The following is an 11,397-nucleotide window of genomic DNA, read 5'->3' as shown; positions in this document are numbered from 1 at the left end:
TACAATAATAGAGTCAGTTTTACCTAGATCATCCGTGGTGAGAGGCACGTTGTGAAAACGTAAAGAGTTACGGCGCCCATATTGCTCTAGTTCTTCAAGGCCATCAGATATACATGACTGAGTAAGTCAGGTGGTGTATTAGGGTTTCCCCTGGCTCACTCTATCAGGTGACACAAATTATCGACTTGTTGTGTTTCAGTATGGGTAAGATATATTACAAACTATGTGAAGATGACGGTAAGAACTATTTTAAAATATATGTATCAATATAATGTAGTCTTGAAGCTTTACAGAAATATACATTGATTTAAGAATATATATTATCTTTCAAGAAGGTATGAAATCGGTATTATTGTAGTTGTATTGTCATTATTACGAGTGTAGCTAGACAGCTAGGTAAGTAAGATACATTGTACATCCAATGTAAATGTACTGTATATTCTATGAAAATCAATAATAAGATTTGAAAAGTTGAAATACCTTACCTGTGATATGTTAGACCCCCAGATACAGGTAAAGGCATACATTGTAATTGTAATATGTACAGTTATATCTACATCTACAGATAACAAGCGAACTATCAAACTTTTTCTCGCCATTTATCTGATTCTTATGATAGATGCTTAAATTTCTACCGAGTGTTTGAATCCAGATTTTTCTATTAATATTCCACAAATAGATGTCTTCAGTTTTATTTTCATGATTGTTGACTTGTCAGTAGTGCATATATTTATAAATAGCGAGCTTTGAAGCATACTCCGTCCAACCCTGTGTTTCAGCAGGTTTGAGTAACCAAAATGGAACACCTCCTTAATAATGTTAGATTAATGAATGTCCAGACATAATAAGAAATGCTTTAATTCGTTTAAGGAAAGTTCAAACATCATTTTTCATTTATATAAGTCACATATCATAATTATCCCATTCAGCAATGGTTTTGTTCCAATTAGGGTAACATCACGTTAACTGCTTTTCTTGAATGGGCAATGTCTTACCACCTTTTACATTCTGTTACAGATTCACTAACATGTGATGAAGTTGAATGCCATAGCTTATTTGATCGTGTTGTATTCCAAGATCAATCATGTCCAGTCGAAGAATACATTCGGCCAATCAAGTGTTTAAGCATTAAAAATGATACAGTGGCACCGTCAGGAAGCTGTACTCCTGGACATGATTATGGTCATAATGACAGTTTTATTTACGTACGTGAAGGATGTGCTGCTACATTCAAGGCATGTACAGATGAAGGTAAATAGAGAGAAGTAACATTCCCAAATAGAGGTCAAAATATTAAGTTATTGACCTCACATTTTGAAACTAATTATTACATTGCCCATCTAATTTAATATTTTACAGATTATATTTGAATAAGCAATATGGTGTTAAAGCGAGATTCAATGAGAAAGTGTCAATCGACTAAATATTCAGAATTGATGGGTAATAAGTATTTGTAGCATGAATTCTTAAGATGTTTAAATAATGCACTTTGATAACAATATTAATCAAGATTTAAAAAAATGTTAAGCTTGTATTTACTGGTGATCCGGAATTCTTTTCTACTTATATTTTAGAAGAGTTTTATTGCTTGGTTATACGTTACACTTCGATATTAAGCTTATAAAGAGAAGGGTGTCTGTATTTTGGCTTAAAATAGTAGGATATCGGTATAACGTCATTCAAAGTACTGGATACTGGTATTAAGATTCATATTATATATCTCTTGATTGCATTGTTTATTTTTTCCTCTTTTGTTGGAATGTATTGTATGGAATGGCCAATACTAGTGAGTTCAGACTATCAGGATATTGCTAATTTGGTGATATACTGAAGGATATTGCTGTTTTGACAATATTTAGACATATTATATCATACATTGTATCCTTTCATACCTACGGGTGTAATTATGGCTGGTCTAAGGTAATACACTCATGTCGCCTAAGGCTGTATTACATGGCTACCCATGCAATAAAGCCTCGTGACGTCACGGCGTCAACAAAATTTCTATTTCCTCGGTAAAATTTTAACATTTTTTCACAAATATGACTAGTTTCACTATAAAAGATGCAAACAACGGAATTTGTGTTGAAAATATCACGTAATTGTTCATGTATGGAAAATTGACTGTCGTGGATATCTTCGAATTTATTTCAAAATGGCGGGATATTATAGTTATAAAATTGCAATAAAACGACGAGGTATGAAAGAAAAATACTCTTTCATAAGTGGATATGAAGGATATGGATATTCCACCCTCGGGATCACAAAATGTTGCAAAACCCTCGGCAAGCTTCGGTTTTTACAACATTTTGTGACTCTCGGGTAGAATATCCCTATCCTTCATATCCACATATGAAATAGTGTTATATTATATTGCTATTAAGGTTGCATATTATTAGATAAGTTTACAATTGCCATTTACATTTACATTGTAGATATTGCTTTTAAGTTTATATATTACAGGGACTATCCAGGTAATAAACTTAGTAGTAGGATAGTTGCTATTTACGTTATATTTTACATATTCAGGTTACACACTCAAAGATATTGTTTTTCATTTAAGCATTGATGTCACTATTTTTTAATTTAATCGGGGTATGAAAAAAAATTGTTTTCAAACTGTGTGAATCCGCGTTCTTGATTTTTTTTCATAGTGGTATGCGAAAGCATTATTGGCCAATCAGAAAGCCAGATTTGGTATGAAAACAAAGAAAAAAATAATTATTATATAAACTCAGTGACATAATTTAATGGGTCTGTGCCTTGAAATTGATTAAGCCATTGTGAAAATGGAAATTGAAAAGAAAAAAAGTATTCAGTACGAACAAGTATTGAAGGGTTCAACACCTCGGGAATATAGGTGCTTATTTTTACAGACAATATGTCTGATGAAATTTTAAGTTCAACTCCGGAGAATCCAATATCTGTTTCAGTCGACAACCCTACCACAACACCTTCAGCCTCTCCTGTCCAGACACCAGCAATAGCAGTGATGACAAAACTATCCTAGCAGTGGGACTAGCAGTGGGAATAGGTGCTATAGCCATTATAATTATAATTCTGGTGGTACTGTACAGTCTCCGCAAAAAGTACGTCTACTTCGCATTATCAGTTTACTTATTTATCAGTTTATTTTATTAATATATCGATATAGTATAAATAACCATGACCAACATAATTAAGATACTAGTGCATATCTTTATTCTATACCAATATATACTTGGTTGATGAGGATTTGACGATGGCCAATGGCCATTCAGAGGTCATGCTCAGATGACCTTTACGTAAGCAAGGACGTTCATGACTTATAATCCTTGACGTCAGTAAATTAAATTTCAGCGTTGCAAATTATGAAACTCAAATTTGATTTACTTACGTAGAAGCTATAATGGTCCTGTGTCGGCATTTACTAGTAGTATTGACACGACGACAAAGCCACAATAGTCGGTGTCATGGCAACTGAGCGTACCTGAGAGATGGTTTCTATTTGACTGACAACTACTTTTGTATGGCAATTATTGAGGCATAAACTCTCACCGAGTGCCATCAGATCTTCATCAACATGGTATAATGAAAATCAGTCTTTTGATAAAGCTAACACATAGCGTCAGATTTCATCTGAGTACATGATAAATATGTTGCAATGAAATCATAACCACGACATTGTCCATATATATGATGACTCTTACATCACTGTGACATTCTGATATTTTGCCACCCTGACATCAATATAATTATGACGTGGAGTTGCTAGTATGATAATCACTAAAAAATGTAATGCTGTAGTATTCTGGACGTAGTCACAGTGAACATTACTGTACATGAACAGTTGAAACCTTCCATAGAGGAAAGTATTTAAACAGACTAAAGTATTTACGTTTTAATAGATATGTTATAAAATGTCCTCATTGTAAAGTTACTAATATTTTGATATAATATAGCACTGTGTACTGTTACAGGTCAAAACACCTTAACAAAGACAATGGAGATGTCATTAATAATGTAAGTTATGTGGGAGAGAGGAAAAATAATTAGGTCATACAAATAAGATAACGTTGGGTGAACAATTTTAGATAAATTATTGAGCACATTGATTTTTTAAAATCTAACTTATGCTAATGAAATGATAAAGATAAGGTCTTCTTTACCAAAAGAATGAAAAGTATAAGTAAAAAAAGTAAAAAGTGACAATGCATCAAAATTTTCTCTAATCAAGATGATATTATGTTAATATAGAATCAGTTTTAGACGATTCTTTTTAAAAAATAACATTAAGAACGAATTAATGAAGTTGAATGATTATCAGAATATGTATCTATCATGAACCAGGCATAGTTAAATCTTTTGTGCTCTGGATCATTTCCCAAGCATAAGTATGGAAATAAAATATGATACGAAATAAAAATAGCTATATCAACACGTATTGTAAATTGTGTTTCCTTTGGAAAATTTTGGCAAGCTAATCCGTATTTGGAAATTACAGAGTTATATGCCTTTACTGGTAGGTATTGATTGTGACGTCATATGTATGCGAGCATAACGTCAGACTTTTCGGAGAAAACGGCATCAGTTTCGCTCACAAAATAATGACGTCATAATGGATACCTACTCCAAGGGAGTTAACTCTGTAATATGCAAAGACGGAATATCTACAGATCAAGTGCAAAGCGAGTGCTATAACTTGTAATTTGTTTCCTGTTTCACAGCCAACACATGTTACTACTGATAAATATGAATACACTGACATCAACGATCTGGAGGAGAACTCTGTCAGGCGGAATGAATCATCGGGAAATTATCAAACAATTGGAGACGAGTTTGACAGATACGACCATTGTCGACCACCAACAGTAATTACAGACACACAGACAGACACGCCAGAGACATACGAAAGTCTGAATTTTCATACTACAGACAATAGTGTAATTGGCGAACAACCTTACGACACAACCAGAGACAATACGTGCGATAGGTTACACTCTAAAGAGAAATCGTCGATTCCGGGATATTACGAAGTGCTTTCTATTTAGACAAAATGAATGTTTATTTTCTAGCAATACCCGGTACCAAATGTTACCAGGTAAAGGGCTTCTCTATTGCACTCATTATAGGAATTCACTGGGATATTGGTGCATTTTAATACACATCTGTGGATTACATCTGTTTCAGCGTCTCTAAGCTTTCTACTGATGCAGAAAGTGTTAATGGTTGAATCCTCAACATCAATCATTTTAAATACCAAAATCTATAATAATATTTTTCCTTTCAACGATTTTTTGTATGTTGTCAATGAGTTATATGATCGTGAAAACTTAATATATTTTGCTAAATGATGGTGACCTGTACAGCTCATGAATGAATGTTGGTTTACAGTATATTATGTATATTAATTAAATAGAGGATTACTCTGGAAAATAACCATTTCGATAGTTCGTATGATTACGAGAAACAAATAAAACGTTTGTGAGCAACGTGAAACTCGGGTTGACGTGATCCTTTTTTCGGGTGTACCAACTAAATATTAAAGGCCCACTACCTTTCAAGAGCAAAACATAAAGGTTTTTGAAAACATTAATTACATCAGAAAATATATATCGAGGGCCTAAGATGAGGTTACAACACCAAACATATGCAAGATTTCCTGCATAATATATGATAACAGTGGAGAGACAAAAAGTGTGTGTGTTTTTTTATTTAAGGATAAACTTCACTAAATTTTTTATGTTATGGAAATATAGCACAAAAATCTGAGTGTACTCTAAATAAACCGCTAAGCAGGTCTGTGTATGTATTCCCTATGCAAGAATAGCCTCATCCTCGATACTCCAAGATTACTTGCACTGTCCTTTAAAAACTGGATGCAGTTTAGGAGAAAACAACTGACCAATCACAGGCCTGCAGAGACTTCCTTTGAAGATTACAGAGACAGCGACGTCCAACTTAAAAGCCACACAGTCAACCACAGTGCACTGTTATTTGATTCTATTTCTATACGCCAAAGGACCAAACTGAACACAGTCAGTTTAGCTATGACATAACCCAGGAGTGGATTTGAAGACAATGATGGTAACCACTGGAATATCGAGGATGATATAACCTTTAAGTAATCAAAATTATGTCAACTGTCTTCATCAGTTTTATCGAAATATCGAAAAATACAAGAAACTTTATTTTTTTTAAAAAACGGTAAAATCTAAAATCCTACTCTCCAATATCATTTTTTTCTTTTCTAGCTGGTCACTTTCAAAATCAAATGACTAATAAATTACCTATTCTATTCTGTTGCCTCCAGTTTTACTATGAGATAGTCCAGGGGTGTAGAGATCGTAAGTGATCGGAACCCCTGGAATATCGAGGATGGGAAAATCTTAAAATCCTTCACTGCAATATCATATTTTATTTCTTTTTCTTTTCTAGCTGGTCACTATCTTAAAGTGACAAATGACCGTAAAGGGACCTTGGCATACATCGAATTTATCTCATTTACACTTAACTGTTAATAATAAAACAATTTTTTTCATTCTATGACAATTCATAGTTATTTTTGAAGTCAATGTTATATAACAGTGTCATGTCGCATAAACCACATATCAATTTTTAATAGATAATATTGATGAATCCATAGGCAATACCGGAATACTCAACAATATCAATGTTTAGAAATACATTCCAAATATCAAAAACTTTATTTCCTCATCAGCGTCTATGTGATACATTTATAAAACTCCCTCAAATTTTCCTATTTTCATTTTACATGCATCTAACACTGGTATTTCCGCTGTATCGTGTCGAGACGTTTCCTTTGAACTTTAAACTGGAATGTGGCTCACTGCACTAGAATTCCGTTACAGCATTTTCGGTTTCAGGAATGGTTCGGTTTTAAGAAGGTTTCTTTTTTGTTGTATTTCAATTTACTCACGTACTTAATATATATATATATATAAGGGGATAACCTACACACGTCGTACAAATAAAGTATCAAATGACTCATAAAACTGTGTTTATATCGATAATAACAGCGTTTACAGGACCAATTACAATATCTTAAACCTATTTCAAGTTTTTATAGATTCTGAAATTGCTTTAGACTGAATCAGACAACCCGAAAGGGCACTGAGTCGTGAGAACTGCTATAAGCTTGTGAAACTTCCGCATCGGAACAGTAATGGGAAAATATACGGGTGGATAGGTTTTGTCTTGGTTTTTTTCTTAAATAGGAAATTAATTTCATATCTTTATATCTCAAAGATGAAAGTATATGATATGATGTTTCATTTTACGTTGATGTATAAATAAGTTATACGTTTAGAAAGTTATGAAGTATTTATGACTATTCAATGGACAGACATAGAAGGCAATAAAGATAGGAATGTTTCTTTCTATTTGTACCTTTCCGAAACCACTTTTGATTTTTAAAACAGGAATATAAAACGAGATTGATTATTTTGTAAAGTCGCAAAAGTTATTTGCTAATTACCTTTTATACTACATTATCTAATTAATCTAACCATATAATTAAAACCAAATGCCAATTTTCATAATGCGGGTAGTATAATATTTTATTATTACTGCGGTTTACTTGATTATAATTCCAACACCAGACGGCAATTCAGCGAAACGAATCTTCATTGTTTACTTAGATTGTGCAGAAAATCTGTTTGGTGTTCTAGTTTTGTTTCGGAAAGGTAGATGAATTTCAACTGATTAAAATCTTGCAGTTGGTCTTAATTAATACATAATAGTTATGTAATAAGTGTACCGCGAAATTTTGAAGAAGAAAAAATCGGCTATACGGTTTTAAATAATCAATGGGTAGAAACACAGTATATGTTTCCTTTGTTGCTTTGGAACCACAGATATAAACAATATGTTTTCAATATTACTGGAATCACGTATCTACCACAAAACTTCAAGCTCCACCACAATGATCCCTCGAGTTTTAAAGGATATGAGGATAACCCCATAAAAAGATATTCAAATCTTCGACCCCTCGAACCCAGGTCAAAAGTCATTTTGGAATCTGGGCAGTAACCATGCACTGAGCCACTGGGTATAGTCATTACCTTAATGATTATCAAGAAAATTAGTCAAAGCTGGTCGGCATAGGGACAGACAAATTAGTGTTGTTATTAACCTTAATTGAAAATCATCAGGATAAGAATAGTTTAATCTATCAAATTACCTCAGAACATTTTTCATTTATATAATAATTTAGTTGTTGTATTTCAAGGTAAATGTATATTTTTGTCAACTTCTAAAGATTTTTCACATTACAACAGAAATCTAAAAGGAAGAAACTACGTGAATCCTTGTGAAATTTAATTTTCAACTGCAATTATTGAGATCAGTACCGATAGTGACACGATTTACAGATCTTTTATCGCTGTTGTTTGTTAATTCTCTACGTACAACATCTACTTTAAAGTCAATTATTATATCGATCTCAATTCTTAATTTTAGATAAAATAGCACTCTTGATAAAGTGGAAACGCTTTTTCAGCTAATGTTCTATAATTTAGTATATGTATTTAACTACATATTTTTGTGTAAAGTTTGCCTTTGTGGGGATACGGACCATATAGGTAAGTAGCCAGCCATGTTAATTCGGAAAATTTGCAGTACATTTCCAGGACCTTGATGCCAGGTGTTTGTTCGAAAATGTTATCGAACGATTTAAAGGATCATAAACCTTAGACTGTATCATCATTTTGTAATTCGGATGAATTACGTCGTGATACACATGACTGAGTAAGTCAGGTGGTGTATTAGGGTTTCCCCTGGCTCACTCTATCAGGTGATACAAAGTATCGACTTATTGTGTTTCAGTATGGGTGAGATATATTACAAACTATGTGAAGATGACGGTAAGAACTGTTTTAAAATATATGTATCAATATAATGTAGTCTTGAAGCATTACAGAAATAGACATTAATTTTAAAAATATATATTATCATCTTTCAAGAAGGTATGAAATCGGTATTATTGTGGTTGTATTGTCATTTTTACGAGTGTAGCTAGACAGCTAGGTAAGTAAGGTACATTGTACATCCAATGTAAATGTACTGTATATTCTATGAAAATCAATAATAAGATTTGAAATGTTAAAAAATACCTTACCTGTGATATTTTAGACTCCCAGATAGAGGTAAAGGCATACATTGTAATTGTAATATGTACAGTTATATCTACATCTACAGATATCAAGCGAACTATCACACCTTTTCTCGCCATTTATCTGATTCTTATGATAGATGCTTAAATTTATACCGAGTGTTTGAATCCAGATTTTTCTATTAATATTCCACAAATAAATGTCTTCAGTTTTATTTTCATGATTGTTGACTTGTCAGTAGTGCATACATTGACACTCGTCCAACCCTGTGTTTCAGCAGGTTTGAGTAACCAAAATGGAACATCTCCTAACTAAGGTTAGATTAATAAATATCCAGACGTAATAAGAAATGTTTTGATTCATTTAAGGAAAGTTCAAACATTTATTTTTCATTTATATAAGTCACATATGGTCCATATATGCCTTGTCAATATACACTAAAGCAAAATAGTTTTGACAGTAGTTTCTCACAAAAACGTTGTCAGCAAACACAAAAGCTGTCGATTTTCAAGTGTTGTAAAATTCTTTTTTGTCAAATTTTTCTTTGCTTTTAGTTTATTTTGTCAACGCTGTGTTGGCCCGTATACGCCCGTCACTTTTGCTAACGTTGCTTTGGGATACTTAACATTCCTTTTTATGGGTTTAGAAAGATTACAAAGAAGAAGCATTTTTTAAGAAAAAAATGAAATGGCACTCAAAGCACGGAAACAATATTTAATCTAATGTGAGAGAGTGACCGTGTATAAAATTGAAATTAATAAGTTTTAAGTGTATTGTTTTATCTGATTATATTCCCGGCTAACCAAGTTCTGTATCAGTGCTGGCATGGATCTGTCAACAGTAAGGTGTGGGGAGAGTGTGATTCTAGTAGGCTAGGTAAGCAAGATTAATGCGATCTATTGTCTTGATAATTAGAGAGACGTTTGGTTACACAGTTCAGGTCGTTTTTATGGAGAACACAATGTTTGAGCTGATATGTTTTGTCGATCTCATTGTAAGTGACTTTGTATATAATATGTAAATAAACTGTAAATTATTTTACTGATTTGAGTCTGACTTGAACCACACTAATCAATTATGGGGCAAGGGGATATTGGGGGTAAGGGAAAGGAGGTTACCTGCTTATCGTTTAATACCACCTGTGTACCATCAGACTGCCGAGTGTTATCAAGAAGGAATGTTAATTACACCAAAGCAACGTTAGAAAAGTGACAGGCGTATAGGGCCGCAACAGCGTTGACGAAATGCAACACTTGACAAAAAACGACTGCTTTTGTGGTTGCTGCCAACGTTTTTGTGTGAAACTACTGTCAAAAACTATGTTGCTTAAGTGTATATTGACAAGGCGTATATGGGCCACCGTATAATCATCCCATTCAGCAATGGTTTTGTTCCAATTAGGGTAACATCACGTTAAATGGGTTTTTTAATGGACAATGTCTTACCACCTTTTACATTCTGTTACAGATTCACTAACATGTGATGAAGTTGAATGCCATAGCTTATTTGATCGTGTTGTATTCCAAGATCAATCATGTCCAGTCGAAGAATACATTCGGCCAATCAAGTGTTTAAGCATTAAAAATGATACAGTGGCACCGTCAGTAAGCTGTACTCCTGGACATGATTATGGTCATAATGACAGTTTTATTTACGTACGTGAAGGGTGTGCTGCTACATTCAAGGCATGTACAGATGAAGGTAAATAGAGAGAAGTAACATTCCCAAATAGAGGTCAAAATATTAAGTTATTGACCTCACATTTTGAAACTAATTATTACATTGCCCATCTAATTTAATATTTTACAGATTATATTTGAATAAGCAATATGGTGTTAAAGCGAGATTCAATGAGAAAGTGTCAATCGAAACTAAATATTCAGAATTGATGAGTAATAAGTATTTGTAGCATGAATTCTTTTAAAAGATGTTAATTAATGCACTTTGATAACAATATTAATCAAAATTTAAAAAAAAAATCAAGCTTGTATTTACTGGTGATCTGGAATTCTTTTCTACTTATTTTTTAGAAGAGTTTTGCTATGGCTTGGTTATACGTTACATTTCGATATTAAGCTTATAAAGAGAAGGGTGTCTGTATTTTGGCTTAAAAAAGTAGGATATCGGTATAACGTTATTCAAAGTACTGGATACTGGTATTGGGATTCATATTATATATCTCTTGATTGCATCGTTTATTTTTTCCTCTTTTGTTGGATTCATATTGTATGAAATGGCCAATAATAGTGAGTTCAGACTATTAGGATATTGCTAATTTAGTTAT

General features: G+C 32.9%; 1 pseudogene; it reads left to right on the top strand.

The window, feature by feature from the left end:
- Positions 1–200: 200 nt before the first annotated feature.
- Positions 201–5,039, top strand: LOC138313338 (uncharacterized; annotated as a pseudogene).
- The last annotated feature ends 6,358 nt before the right edge of the window (positions 5,040–11,397 follow it).

Source organism: Argopecten irradians, unplaced genomic scaffold (assembly GCF_041381155.1).
Source record: "Argopecten irradians isolate NY unplaced genomic scaffold, Ai_NY scaffold_0659, whole genome shotgun sequence".
Lineage (NCBI taxonomy): Eukaryota > Metazoa > Mollusca > Bivalvia > Pectinida > Pectinidae > Argopecten > Argopecten irradians.
The sequence above is the reverse complement of the archived record's forward strand: the minus strand, read 5'-3'. Positions and strand labels throughout refer to the sequence as shown.